Here is a 15,885-nt window from a genome sequence, read left to right on the forward strand (position 1 = left end):
TGTCATCCGGTTTTATGTATGTGACGTAAAAGAATGTGACGTACGATTTGTAATACAACACACGGAAAATGTTGATAATAGCTCACGGCCGAAATTAGAGAATAGGACGATTTTAATAAAGCACAATACAGCCTACAGCGGATAATGTATTCTTTTATTTTCCATTTATGCTTTAACTGCGCGCATTTCTCAACTAGGTGATCCTATTAGAGCGTAAATGCTTCTGGACGATTATTTGCGTCATACGTGTTGAGGCTACCGACGATTTGGCAGCTACTGCAGGCAGGCTTCATCGGGACGATTACTTGTGGATTGCGGTTATTGCTTTATATTTATTATTTTGAAATGGTTAGACATCCTCACATATTGTATTTTCATCGAGTGCCATGATCGGGAAAAGGGGGGGGGGATCCTACTTTGCCTGTTGCCGGCGGGAATATTTGCTATTAATTGTTGTTGGTTGTCACCGACGTATCCCATGGAAGCTGACATCGTGACGTATTTTATTGAAACAGGTAATGGTAGCTTAACAACTGCTGCACGTAGCACCGTCTGGTCCAGAGTGTCTCCAAATGTCGGAGGCGTAACTAAACAAGGAAAGCTCACAATTAAATGAACAGAAAACTCAAATACGTCTGGCCAGTACACACATTACTAACGTCTACAACTGTGGCGCTGAGGTCAGCGCCTGCCACCTGTGCTAGAGGCTCTGACGTGACGAACGTTCTGCTTTCGTGCAGCAAACATCCTCTGGTGAAGGAACGCGCGGTACGCGAGAGTGACATACAAGGAAACGCAGCTGCTCAGGGAGCAAGAACGGCTACACTCAGGCACTTTCGGCGAATCCTGTTGCGTCGTTATCATTCACGACCTTCTTCTAGCTGAGTAAACTATGCTGTCTGTATAACCGAACATCAAGTGATGACTCACATGCACACACTGGAAGTATTTGCTTAAATCCAGTTAGAATTTATTTTGGTGGCGACTCATTTGCTCATTGTATGTCGAATAAAGCTTGTGTCCTTTTAAGGTAAAACATTTGTTCTACGCGACAGACCGGGAAGCCGAGATACGGAAAGATTTGTGACGAAATGAACAGATTACTGCACAGGGGATGATTTTTAACACATTTCCATTTATTTAGTGGTTTCTGCTGTTGCCATCATCAGATAGGCCTACTCGAGAAACGGAAAAATCAACGTTTTTTTAAGAGCTCAGACTTCCGATGTGATAACCGCTGTAGCCGAATTTTCATAATAAATGTAAATACATTAAGCGTTTAATCATACATTAATTATTATAAAAATTAATAATGATCGCTATGCATTAATTCTGATAAAAATTGAAAATAATTTCAGGCTCATTAAATGAGTTTAATAAAGCATAATTAAAGTTACTCACTTGTTAATTATAATAATTAGTGTGACATTTGCCAGCATTCTAACAAAGAGATTAGACACGACCAGTAGATAGCTCTCTTAATATATGACATTACTATTGCTTCCGAATTTCCCATTTTCTGTTGTTAAAACAAAGGCAACTAATAAATCTGCTGAGTAGTTTGTCTACAGTGGGCGTTCAAAGAAACAGTGTTTCGAAAAAATGAAATTTCACGCGAATGTTTTCGTTGAATGCTTTTTAATTATTTTCGTAAAGTGCTATCTTGACGCCACTGCAACAGTTCACTTTATTTAACTTCTGTTGATCAGCGACTTACAGAGAAGAAACTCTGCAATTGGTCTGCAGAAATTCGTCGTTGCCGAGCGTCCGTCAGGGACAAATTTCGTGAAGGTCGACAAAAACGGGTACTGTTCCAAAGAATATGGATGCTATGTGGATTATCCACGTCAGTACTATTAATCACTACTGCTACTATTACTACTACAGCAAGGATAGTTAGTTACTAAGCAATTAATGTACAAATTTGTAACAGACGAATATGGTGATTGCTCATTCATGATAATGTGTGGTTATACCAAGAAAAGTTTACGCTTCATTGCGTGTTTTCCCCATCGTAGACGTTGAAATTGTGCCCAGGAGACTGTTCACAGAAATACAGTCCGGGGATTCAGAGTTAAAACTAAGCTGCGCTCCCCCTCCCCCCCCCCCCCCCCAAAGAGAAGTCCATATTCTTCTGAAGGTTAGTATGGCGTCTCGCATCTTTCCCCCCCCCCCCCCCTAAACCACATTTCCATCAAAATATTATATTGGCATACGAAACGATAGAGGACACTTGGACGATTTTGACGATATGCCACACATTGCTGCTCAGTAGGCGATGGTAGCACATGAACAGCTGGAAGCTAGGCGATCAATCATTATGAAAAGAATAACGAAGTTCTTTCCACCGTCTTGCTGTGTGGATGATGGTATCCAAAACGCACAAAAAGGTTACTCTACTTAACCTCAGGAGATGGGCCACTAATACCGTGTAAAACCGCCTCTAGCATCGATGTTGCCCCACTTCGTCGAAGTAGTGCACGCACTAGTTTCTTCTAGGTTGGCATATCCAGCTGAAACCATTCATTGATGGTTACATCCCGTGAAGCTACCAAATTGCGGAGATGATGTTTACTACTTCTAACCCGCATTTACACTACTGGCCATTAAAATTGCTACACCAAGAAGAAATGCAGATGATAAACGGGTATTCATAGGGCAAATATATTATACTAGAACTGACATCTGATTACATTTTCACGCAATTTGGGTGCATAGATCCTGAGAAATCAGTACCTAGAACAACCACCTCTGGCCGTAATAACGGCCCTGATACCCCTGGGCATTGAGTCAAACAGAGCTTGGATGGCGTGTACGGGTACAGCTGCCCATGCAGCTTCAACATGGTACCACAGTTCATCAAGAGTAGTGACTGGCGTATTGTGACGAACTAGTTCCTCGGCCACCATTGACCAGACGTTTTCAATTTGTGAGGGATCTGGAGAATGTGCTGGGCAGGGAAGCAGTCGAACATTTTCTGTATCCAGAAAGGCCCGTACACGACCTGAAACATGCGGTCGTGCATTATCCTGCTGAAATGTAGGCTTTCGCAGGGATCAAATGAAGGGTACAGCCACGGGTCGTAACACATCTGAAATGTAACGTCCACTGTTCAAAGTGCCGTCAATGCGAACAAGAGGTGACCGAGACGTGTAACCAATGGCACTCCATACCATTACGCCGGGTGATACGCCAGTATGGCGATGACGAATACACGCTTCCAATGTGCGTTCACCGCACTGTCGCCAGACACGGTGCGACTATCATGATGCTGTAAACAAAACCTGGATTCATTCGAAAAAATGACGTTTTTCCATTGCTACACCCAGGTTCGTCGTTGGGTACACCATCGCAGGCGCTCCTGTCTTTGATGCAGCGTCAAGGGTAACCGCAGCCATGATCTGGGAGCTGATAGTCCATGCTGCTGCAAACGTCGTCGAACTGTTCGTGCAGATGGTTGTGTCTTGCAAAGGTCCCCATCTGTTGACACAGGGATCGAGACATGGCTGCACGATCCGTTACAGCCATGCGGATAAGATGGCTGTCATCTCGACTGCTAGTGATACGAGGCCGTTGGAATCCAGCACGGCGTTCCGTATTACCCTCTTGAACCCACCGATTCCATATTCTGCCAACAGTCTTTTGGGTCTCGACCAACGCGAGCAGCAATGTCGCGATACGATAAACCTCAATCGCAATAGGCTACAATCCGACCTTTATCGTAGTCGGAAACGTGATGGTACGCATTTCTCCTTCTTACACAAGGCATGACAACAACGTTTCACCAAGCAACGCCGGTCAACTGCTGTTTGTGTATGAGAAATCGGTTGGAAACCTTCCTCTTGTCAGCACGTTGTAGGTGTCGCCACCGTCACCAACCTTGTGTGAATGCTCTGAAAAGCTAATCGTTTGCATATCATAGCATCTTCTACCTGTCGGTTAAATTTCGCGTCTGTAGTACGTCATCTTCGTGGTGTAGCAATTTTAATGGCCAGTAGTTTATAAATAGTCCCAGACAATTATTGTGGGATAAAGATCGGGTGATTCACCGGGCCAGTCGACGTGAATGCGATGTTGTGCCCGAGTGTTGGTCAAACATGAAACACATGCATGCAGCCCAATGAACACTCTTGCTGTTGTCTTGGAATACAGAAATGTCAGTAGGATATTAATTATAGATACGCAGAAGGAAGGCCAAACTTTGTCACCGAGAATGTTGAAATAAACATCCTGCTCCTTGTCCTAGGTAATCTGAAGGAGTAGGCCGACGTCATAGTTCGAGCAACACTCCAAAACAACATAAACACATCTTCAGATTGAACTCTAACCTCGAACAACTGCGTCATCAAAGGGTAGATCAAGCTGACGTTCGGTTTTGGAATCGACATTCATGATTTTGTTTCTCGATAAAATAACAAACAAATTACAAAACTGGCTTCAGACCTTTATTGTACAACTTTAAGATTGTATTATGTACGTCTTTTTTAAGTACAAAACTTACACCCAGAGGACACTACATGACATCGACGAAAGGCCTTCGCGGAGTTTGAGGGCGGTTGGTGGCGGCTGTGAACGCCACAATTTTCAACCCAGAACAAAATTTCAAAAACTGCGTTGAAACTGATGATATTGTCTAACGTAGTACATAGAAGTATTTAAAAAAAACAGTTGTCAACAAAATGGCGGCACTCTGAAATATGTTGGTTTTTCGATTAAAAAGGCACTGTAAAACCAAAATTAAAATATATGGCAAAAATCCTACGTGTTGCAGTAGAAAAAGCTCCGATTCTCAAGTTACAAAAATTTATTGTATGTATGTTTCATTAATTACGGCTCCCGTCAACATAAAAAACGTTGTTTTGAAGAAACCGTTTACAGTTTTAGCTTTCTTTTATAATATTGATGTTAGACAAACCATTAATCGGCAACGCCAGCTCCGTACAGTTGGCCTTTTTTTGCCTGTGTCGGAAAACTCTCGTTTTGACGAAATTATGTTGATTATCTAGCTTCCGCTTACCAATCGAAAAGTTTTTTGAACGATTGGAATTACTTTTTGAACCTTTCCTAAACGTAAAAATACGTTTGTCATTTTCAAATGGCTCTGAGCACTATGGGACTTACATCTGAGGTCATCAGTCCCCTAGAACTACATAAACCCAACTAACCTAAGGACATCGCACACATCCATGCCCGAGGCACGATTCGAACCTGCGACCGTAACGGTCGCGCGGTTCCAGACTGTAGCGCCTAGAACCGCTCGGCCACAGCGGCCGCTTCATTTTCAAAATCTCACGTTTTACTTTGTATAAAAAAACAGCGAAATGACAAATTAAGCAGACGCGAGACAAGCACGTGCTTTCACACTGTTTACCGTGATCGAATCATGGTACGAAAAGAAATCTTGTTGAGAACAGTATTTTAGTGGATACTAATGCCCTCTTTGATACTATACGAAACTAACAGGACCCGTTTTTGTCGGTAGCTATTATAGTATTATATCGACTGCTTTCAAGCGCTCGGATGCCCCACAGCCCCATGTACGAAATCACGGTTATAACGTATTTTAACGTTCATGGCACACGTTATGTGAATGAATCTTAAAAACTGACACTTTAAGGAACATTGTAAGCAAGTAAAAAATAATTTCGGGCCAAGTCTACTACCTTAAAAGACACCAACAGTGTCTTCTCAACGACCGTTCAGCGAACATTGCAGTGTATGGGTCTCTGCAGCAGACGCCTGGTTTATACAACCATGTTGACTGCTGTTGATTGGCGACGAAGGCCGAAATTTTCACGCCAGTACCGTACTGGACGTCCACTGACTGACGACAGGTGACGTTTTCAGGTGAATCACGTTTTATGCTCCAGCAGGCAGATGGACATTGGCGTGTACGACATGAAACAAAGGCAATAGCCTGCAATAGTCTTCGGAAAGGTCCAGGGCGGAGGAGGAAGCGTTATACTTTGAGAAATGGTTTTGTGGCATTCCTTAGGTGATCCTGCCTTTCTTGAAGGCAGAATGGGTGAACCCAAGTTTGGATCTGTCCTTCGGGACCATGTCCACTCCCTGCGTGCAGTTTGTTTTTCCTCGACACGATGGCATCTACCAGCAAGACAATGCAGCACGTCAGATATACAGCAGTGTACGTGCGTAGTTCGAAGAGCATGAGGATTTGTTTACCATGCTGCCCTGGCCACCAACATTCCATAACCTCACTGACTCTCTCTCCTACACGCCTCGGAGCCGTCCGCGGTGCAAAAGATTGTTATTCAGGGTTTTGATAGGTGACTGTCCAGGTGTATTTTGTACAATGACTTCTATACAGTACGAATTATGAAAGCACTAATTATCGAACAGTGTACAGTTTTGTTGTGAATAGCATGTATCAAGTAACGTAAAGTTAATAAATCACGACGGCTATTCGGAAAGTACGGAATGATCGGTCGCGAAATGGAAACCGTAGGGAAAATCAAAATTGTTTTACTTGCAGTAGTTAGCTACCTCTTCCAGGTACTTCTCTACATAGTCGGGGACATCTGTCGAGCCTTTTACCAACTTTCGAATGCCCTCGTCATAGAAGGCAGTTGCTTGTGCGTTTCCTCCAGCTCGTTGTCTGTGCCGAATTGCTGTCTTCACAGCCAGCTGTCCACGAGGGCTGAGATGAAACTCAGGGGGAGCCAATTGTGGGTTTTGTTGTGGGTGATCAAACACTTCCCACCTAACACGCTGGTGCAGCATCTTCATTGCCGCTGCAGATTGCGGCGAGAATTGTCACGATAGTTAAGTTACGTGGGCTGTATAATACCAGGCGATATCTGTGACCGGGCCGTCATACTTGACGGGAGGTGTTATTTTCTAGGCACCTTCACGTACTCACTGTGCGCTTAGAACTGAAAAGAGCGACGTGGCACGACCGAAGTGACACACTACAGACACTGCTCAACACTTCTGTGCAGAGATTTATCGGATATGCACTGTAGTTTCCTCTTGGCGACCGATCCGGCCTTACTTCTCGAACAGCCTTCGTACAAAGAACGCACGTACAGTTACGAAATTATCATCTTACTCATTGTGCGTTATTTTACTGGAGATTAGTCACGAGGACTTTCATTCAAAATATTTTTGAATATTTTCGCAGCGCACGTATCTACCAGCAACAGACAGTAAGCTGAATGTCGTGAATGATGGTTGAGCAGCTCTCGGTTGCGACCACCTACATTGTCCTTCAATTGGAAGTCAGCATAACCTTTGAATGGCCGTCTGCTGAATCGGATGTCACGACGACCTGCGAGGTTGGCTTCCGTCTATTAATAAGATGAAAGGTTGCGGACCGGCGTGGGCGCTATTTGCCGGCGAGGCGGCTTTCGCCTGAGAGGGCGGCCACCCATCCGGCAGGGCTGCGCCGCAGGTTGCCTCGCGCCGCTGCGCGCTCGCTGTGCCGTGAGGCGCGTTGGCTTTGTGGCGACAGCATTGTCCGCTATGTTTAGCCACCGGCCTCGACACGAGCCGCACTAGAATCTGCAGTGGCCCTCACCCACCTGGCCTCAACCTAGGTCACTGCAACAATTATTCCGTCATAATGTCGCGTGTGCTGTAGTCGGCAGTATGGAATGTACCCTTCTATTGGCAATAAATAAAATTCTGGAGTACTTGAAGCAAATTCCTTACAAAAATCTTAAAAGTTTACGAGGGGCGTCTGAAAAGTTCTCGGTTCCACCCGTAGACGTCGCCACCCAAATGTGGAGACTGCCACTCACCTCTCTCGACGAAAAACTAATCTTTCTTGAATTTGTATTGGTTACAGTTATGATTTTTTTCTGAAAGCAGGTTGGTTTTATTCTGGATTGAAATACATCGTATTATTCCTTCCTCTTTTGGCTACAAAACGCTATTTTCCAACATAAACTCTGTTCAATGCGACGGCCTTAGGTCATCTTCTGAGAGGGCCCGTTTGCCCGCACGGTACCATTCTACGAGGGTTGAATGAAAAGTAATGCCTCCACCTTCGTTAATTGGGCTTGGATGGGCATATTTTAATGAAACAAACTCAGAAACAATCGTTAGAATATGATCTTTAATAACCAATATTCACTTTTGCGCATAATCACCAGCCATTTGGATACTTTTCTGCCAACGATGAACATGTTTTCTGAAGCCGCCATGAAGAAGTCGACACACTCTTTCCGCAAGAACAGAGTTCTCTCAACGTCTTCATCAGAATCATGATGATGTCCCCGCAGATCGTCTTTCATTATCGGGAACAGATGGAAGTCAGACGGTGCTACATCTGGACTGTACGGAGGATGCCGTACGGTGGTGAGATTCCGTCTCTGAAGTTCTGCTGTGGTTCAGCATTGCCATGCTGCTGGAAAACATTTCACTTTTCCTTTAGGACCCTTGTTAACCATCTTTTCAGAATTCACAGCGTTGTGATGTAACGCTCTGAATTTATTGTTGTTCCACGATCAAGGAAATCAACATGGATAACACCATCTGCGTCCTAGAACACTGTGGCCATGATTTTTCCAGCTGAGGTCTGCGTCTTGAATTTCTTTTTCTGGGGTGAGTCTTTGTGTCGATATTCCACAGACTGACGTTTCGTCTGCGTGTCGTAATTGTGTACCCACGTTTCGTCTCCTGTCGCAGTTGAATGGGGAAAGGCGTCACCTTCATTCTCGTAACGCGAGAGGAGTTCCTGGCAAATTCCAAGTCTGTGAGCTTTCGTTTCAGGAGTCATCATCCGGGGTACCCATCGTGCACAGATCTTCCTATAGCCAAGCAAAGCAATAATGTGACCCACACGTTCTGCAGATTGTGCTGGCAGTTTCTCTCTCAGTGATATGACGATCGTCCTGAATCAACCTGTCAACATTTTTCTTGTGAAACTCGGTGGTTGTTCTCACAGGACGTCCAACTCTTTGTCACGCAGGTCAGATGTTCCCACCTCAACACCTTTAAACTTAATCGCCCAACGACGCACAGTATTCACATTAACACAATCACCATAAACTGCTTTCATTCTCTGATGAATCTCCTTTGGGATGACACCTTCTGCTGTCAAGAATTCAATGAAGACTGTCTTCGCAACGTTCAGTACTTTACACTGTAACAACACATGGCTCTAAGACCAATGACGGGGTCGGGTGTTCTTTTATTGTCGGGGCACAAAGTTTCAAATACCGGCTCCATGGCCATTGTTCGGTCTTCACAGCTGAGCTCTTTGCCCTCTACCAGGCTGTTCTTTACATCTGCCGCCACCGACATTCTGCATATGTCATCTGCTCCGATTCCCTGAGCGCTATCCAGAGCCTCAGTGATCCGTACCCGGTTCACCCTTTCGTGCACCGGATCCAACGCTCTCTTCAGCAGCTGGTGGACGTCGGTTCTCCGGTTAGCTTTATGTGGGTTCCTGGCCATGTCGGTATCCCTGGGAACGAAGCTGCAGATGCCGTGGCCAAGGCTGCGGTCCTCCAGCCTCGGACAGCTTCTTGTTGTGTCTCTTCGTCAGATTTTAGCAGGGTCATTTGTCGGCGCATTTTATCGCAGTGGCATGCCGATTGGGCTGCACTTACAGACAACAAGCTTCGGGCCTTGAAACCTCTTCCCGTGGCTTGGACGTCCTCCTCACGCCCTTCTCGGCGGGAGGAGGTAGTTTTGGCCCGGTTACGAATTGGACACTGCCGGTTCAGCCATCGCCATGTGCTGACGGCTGCGCCGGCACCGTTTTGTCCATGTGGGCAATTGCTGACGGTCCGCCACATTTTAATGTCCTGTCCGCATTTTAACGCACTGCGTCTTGATCTTGGCCTGCCATGTACTCTAGAAGCCCTTTTAGCGGATGACCCACGAGCAGCTGCTCGCGTTCTTCATTTTATCCATTTGACAACCCTCTCTAAGGACATTTGATTATGCTGTTTTCCTTTTTTTTTCATCCTATGCCTCAGTCTGTCTTTTATCGTGTTTTCCGTTTCGTTGCTGTTTTAAACTTGTGACTCGCGGTGCATTCCTAACATAGTCTGGGCGCTAATGACCGTTGAAGTTGTGCGCCCTAAAACCACAAAAAAAAACTGTAACAACACAACCGTTCAGTGCTAAGGCTTCCCGCCAACTGGAAATGTAGAGAAGAGGCTACGGAACAAGCGAGTACCTGCCGCATACCAATGCTGCCAACTGTTGAAGAGTAACGAAGGTGGAGGCATTACTTTTCAGTCAACCCTCGTACCAGTCGGAGCCAACGTCTTGCTGAATCAATAACCTCCCCACAGTCCATGTACTGCTTCCTGCGGAGTGTATCCTTCCTTGAGCCAAACGGATGGAAGTCGGAAGGTGCGAGATCCGGGCTGTAGTATAGATGAGGTGGAACAGTCCAGTGAAGTTTTGAGAGTTCCTCTCGGGTGTGAGGCCTTGTGTTTTCATGGAGAAGGAGACATTCGTTTGCATTTTTGTGCAGACGAACACGCTGTAGTCGTTTCTCCAGTTTCCTGAGGGCAGCACAGTACACTTCAGATTTGACTGTTCCTCCCTGAGGGAGGACTTCAAACAGATGAAGCCCTTCAGAGTCCCAGAAGACTGTCGCCATGACTTTATTGGCCGAGGGTGCGGCCTTTTCTGAGGAGGACAGGTGGTTTGGTGCCTCTCCATGGAGTGTCGTTTTTTTCTGGTCGGAGCGATGAACCCCTGTTTCACTGACTGTGACGATGTTCGACAAAAGAATTGTCACGATCAGCCTGTTAAGCAATTCCGCACGGATGGTCCTTCGTTGTTTCTTATGGGTTTCTGTCAGGCGGCGAGGAAGCTAGCGCCACACACCTCAACTAGCCCAACTGGTGGACGAGTGTGTCAGAACTGCCAACAGAGACGTCCAGTTGTGCAGCGACGTGTTTGACTGTGATCCGTCGATCTCCTCGAATGAATGTGTTCGCACGTTCCGACACTGCAGGAGTCACGGCAGTGTGCGGCCGGTCGGCAAGCGAGAGATGGGACACGTTTCCGCGACCTTGTTGCGATGACGACAGACGCCTCACCCAACGACTCACCGCGCTTTTGTTAGCTGTCGGGGGTCCTCCCGCAGCTCGTGGACTATGGCCTCTGCATCACTGGGTCCCGGGTTCGATTCCCGGCCGGATTGGGGATTTTCTCTGCCCGGAAACTGGGTGTTTGTGTTGTCTTCATTATTTCATCATCATCGTCGTCGTCGTCGTCATTATCATCATTCGTGACACTGGCTCGACTGGACTGTGTAAAAATTGGGACTGATGACCAGAGCGTTCAGCACCTCACGAACCAAACATCATCATCAGACTGTCAGGGGTCCATAGACATTCTGCAAGCATCTGTGAATATCTGCGATGCTCCGGTTTTTCTCCAAAACAAACACAATAGCAGCGCTCTGCTTGGAACACACCTACGTTACTGTCACCATTTTGTTATAATCAGTTATAATATTTCTTGATGCATTGACAATGTTCGTCTTTACAAAATTCTGACGACTGAAATTACTGCCATACCGCGACAGTACATTCGAGTTCTTCGTCGGAGTCGAATTGTTGAAGGCCACGGCACTTACTCGGGTGCGCCAAGGTGTGGAAATGACGAGTTACCTTAAAATCTGGGCTGTAGGACAGGTTTTGAATTACAGCCCATTTCAACTGGTTTAACAGTGCTTGTGTTTGCCTCGCAGAATGACTGAGCGTAGTTGGTGCAAGGACTCGACTCCGGTTCTCAAGAGACAACGTTTCTTGTTTTTAAGTTGCTGTTTTCGGTTTTCTTAATTGCGCACGGTGGAGTCCAAAATTTACTGTCCTTCCACCGTCCATAAAAACCGGAAATAGTATACTTTTAGCGTTACGAAAAATGTTGGTGTTAACCTTTCTGGTTGACTGGACTAGCCATCTTGTATTTGGCTTGTTGGGTGGTTCAGTATGAGCCCACACGATCGTTGTTTTACCTCCCCGTCAGGTTGTTTAATCCACGTCTCATCGTGGTCACGATATTGTTCAATAGCCCGTAGACTTCCGCATCGCAACGAAAACTAAAGCCCAGTTTCAGGTGAGCAATCAGAGCAAAATAAAATAATGTACGTTTTAAAGTTTTTAGGCCTAAGTAAGAAATCCAACCAAACATTCTGCACATTTCTTTCTCAGTTTTCGTCTGCAAGAACTAATTATTATCTATCGAATAATCTGTAGAAATGGATGTCTCTCGTAACACCTTGAAATTTTATCTGTGCAGTCAAAATTTTTGCAGCATCCTTAATGGAAAGCGCCCTGGTAGAGCGTCTATCGTTTCCTTAAGAATATGCTGTTCACGGTACGTCGTCTGACGTGACAGTGTTTGCCTATCGATATTACAACCACCTCGTTGGGAATAACCTGCTGCCACATCTTTGGAATGGCGTCTGTACTTACCATGGCAACCAGTAGCTTCTAAATGGTTCTCCAACAAGCCCAGAGAGGGCAACCCATGTACTGTCAAAACGTTTTTATTTATCTCATACGTTTAATAATTTCACATATTTTATCTGACAATAGCTGTTGAACCAGCTTAGTTCCATGTATTTTTATTTTTCATTCTTGCCATTGTTCTTTTAATTGGGAAATTTTACGTTGTTATTTGACTTTTAACCCATTGGTTAGCGATGACATCATTCTGTCAAAAGTGGGCGGAGCCTCGAGTGTATAAGTAAGACGTGCACTGCTCTATCTAGCAGTGATTTACCACCAGAAGGAGGCTCCTACTCATAAAGCATTTTGGTAATTTATCGTTTTACTCTTTGTAGTTTTATATAATTTTCTTTCATGTATCAGACTCTGTATTTGTCTTGTAGGTTTGAAAATGACCAGGTGGTCGAAACAGGTTACCAGAATAAATAAATTTGTGATCAAGACTGATTTTAATAGTAACTGTTAGTAATAACATTGATCACCGTCTGCTCCCACGATGTATTGAAAAGTAACTCTGCACATTATTTCACACAAATACCATGAGAACGACTGAAGACAACGTACTGAGGGTTCCTTACAAATATTATTACGTATATGGGTAATTCATCCTTCCCGGGAACCGAAAATCTCCACGATTTTTGCCCGTTATCGAAATCGATACTGGCAATGACGTAAATGGTCGTACCTTTTGATTGCATTGGCTTATAAGCTTAAATGTTTTACGTCATAGAGAGGCCGTAGACCAAATGTGTCACATTAATTTCAACTTGATACATCTACCCGTTCCTCATAAAAAGAGGTCTTAACAGACGGATGGACAGAGATGCGCTCGGGTAACAAATCACAAAAAAATTGTTCGTGTGATATAGTTACAAATTAGCCATTTTCGAATTGTTTCCTATAGGTGTACTGTGAAAGCTTGCTTGCTGCCAAATTTCGTGATTTTAGGTCAACGGAGAGTACTACTGTAGATTTTGACGAGTGAGTTTGGGGGGATCAACGTAAGTGAAACAAATGGCCGTATCTCTTGATTGCATTGACATAGAAGCTTAATCTTTTTACACCGCCAAGATACCGCAGGCCTTAATATGTGACATAAATTTCAACTTGATATGTCTACGTATTCCTGATAAAAAGGGTCGTAGATGAGATTTTCACTCTGCAGCGGAGTGTGGACTGATATGAAACTTCCTGGCAGATTAAAACTGTGTGCCGGACCGAGACTCGAACTCGGGACCTTTGCCTTTCGCGGGCAAGTGCTCTACCAACTGAGCTACCCAAGCACGACTCACGCCCCGTCCTCACAGCATTACTTCTGCGTCGTGTTTGGGTAGCTCAGTTGGTAGAGCACTTGCCCGTGAAAGGCAAAGGTCCCGAGTTCGAGTCTCGGTCCGGCACACAGTTTTAATCTGCCAGGAAGTTTCAGGGTCGTAGATGTCGGACGGATGGGCAGGCAGGCAGGCAGACAACAAACCGATCCTAATAAGCTTCCGTTTACACCGATCGAGGTACGGCACCCTAAAAAGAAAAGAAAAATTAATTCGATGGAAGACAGATTAAAAAAAAAAATTCGCAGATACAAAAAGCGGCAACAAAAGCTTCCATCGCCAGCAAGATAACTAGTTGCGCAGAAAGGTCGTACGGACAGGAAGCGGATCATCCCGTAGCCTCAACTCTCCTCGATGAAACTGACACGCTGGAGGGAAGACGGTTCTCTGGGGGAAGAAGACGTCTGCCTGGCGCATCGGCTCGTGGCCGCGAGGCAGGCACAGGTAAGTAGGGGCGGCTGGGGCTTCCTGGGGGAGGAAGCAGTAGCTCGGCTCGGCCGGCGGCAGGATATCGGCAATCCGCGGGCAGCGGCTTCCGCGTTTCCGGCAATCTCCGGTCGCGCAGACGTCATGCCGCCTCGCGTCGCGTCGCGTAGCTGGTCGATAGATGGCCGCCGGGGCCGCCCGCCTCGTGATGACGTCACAGACACCTGCCACCGGCGGCATTTCTGTTTGTGGCTACGAAATATGTATTGACGCAAAAAAAAAGAAAGAAGAAAAACTCAATACCAAGAAGGAGATCTGCGATATAAGCGAAAGTTAGTAGGCGTTTTTCTACATCTGAAAGATATCAATTATTCAAATTTCGTGCCAGTTGCATGACAGTGGCGCTAGTAGCGGGTCTATGAAGATACAAACTAGGCTTGCTTTAAATACACAGTGTAATGGTGGGGAGCGTTGGTTGTCAGTGGGATTAGACGCAGTGCTGGTCACGAGAATGTACGTTCGCAAGATGACTGGGCTCCTCGACCAGGGGGCACTACCGAAAGTGAAGACCATCGTGTTAGTCGTATGGCTCTGGTGCATCGTACTGCATCTGAGCAGCAGATGCCACCACAGTCACATAACGAACTGTTACAGCTCAGAGCCAGATGCCCTGCAGTGTGCATTCCACTGAGCCCAAACCATCGACTTTTGCGACTTCCGTGGTGTCAGGAGAGAACTCATTGGAGGGCAGAATGGAGGTCTTGTGTCTTTATCTGATGAAAGCCGGTTCTGCCTCGGTGTTAGTGATGGCTGTTTGTTGGCGAGGAGTAGGCCAGTTGAGGACCTGCAACCAACCTGTCTGCCTGCGAGACACACTGGACCTACACCTGGAGCTATGGTCTTTGGTGCGATCTCGTATGACAGAAGGAGCAGTTTCGTGGTTATACCATGCATCCTCATTGCAAATTTGTTCTTCAATCTGGCGCGTTTGACCAGTTTTGCTGCTTTTCATGAACAGCAGTCCGGAGGGAGAGGGTGTTTTCCAACTGGATAACGACGCCACCGCCCCCCCCCCCCCTCACCCACACACAGTCTGCCCTGATCTCCCCAAACAAACTGAGGACAAGTAAGGAGACCACGACCGCGTGGCGGTTTTGCCTGGGTTCATCTCGCTGGGGTCACCGCCCTCTGTCGACCCCGTGTTGGCCACTGTTGGCTGACCCGTGGCCACATTCTCCGTTGTGAGGATCCTTCTCACTGCCGATACGGAGCCCGCCTGACAGTGGCCCACTCACTCATAGACTGTCCCAATACTGGCTGCTTTGAAGTGACATCTTAATCTTTCTAACACGTTCCCTTTGGTGTTAGCCGACAACAGCGAAGTGGCTGATCTGCTGGTGTTTTTTTCCCACGTACGTGGTTTCTATTCATCCCTGTAAGGTAGGGCTTTTTGGTCACATTGACCACCTGAGGGGTTGGTGGTGCAGTCCTCTACTGCCCCCTCCATTCTCCCCTCCCCCTTCCCCTCCACCGTCCGATTCATCCCTCCCCCTCCCCCTCTCCCCGTGTAATAAAAGGTATACCTGTACCTGTATGTTCCTAACACGAGAATAATAATAATAATAATAATAATAATAATAATAATAATAATAATAATAATAACTGCATACTTCGCTTTTACGAGA

General features: G+C 45.9%; 1 protein-coding gene and 1 non-coding gene across 4 annotated transcripts in view; both read left to right on the forward strand.

Annotated features, from left to right (window-relative positions):
- LOC126166217 (rhotekin-like) overlaps positions 1-15,885 on the forward strand; it is a 512,066-nt gene that overhangs the window by 459,536 nt on the left and 36,645 nt on the right. The gene's annotated exons all lie outside the window — the stretch shown is intronic.
- On the forward strand, positions 13,771-13,845 carry Trnas-uga (transfer RNA serine (anticodon UGA)). Its single transcript has one exon. It is a non-coding gene; the product is annotated as a tRNA-Ser (tRNA).

Source organism: Schistocerca cancellata, chromosome 1, assembly GCF_023864275.1.
Source record: "Schistocerca cancellata isolate TAMUIC-IGC-003103 chromosome 1, iqSchCanc2.1, whole genome shotgun sequence".
Lineage (NCBI taxonomy): Eukaryota > Metazoa > Arthropoda > Insecta > Orthoptera > Acrididae > Schistocerca > Schistocerca cancellata.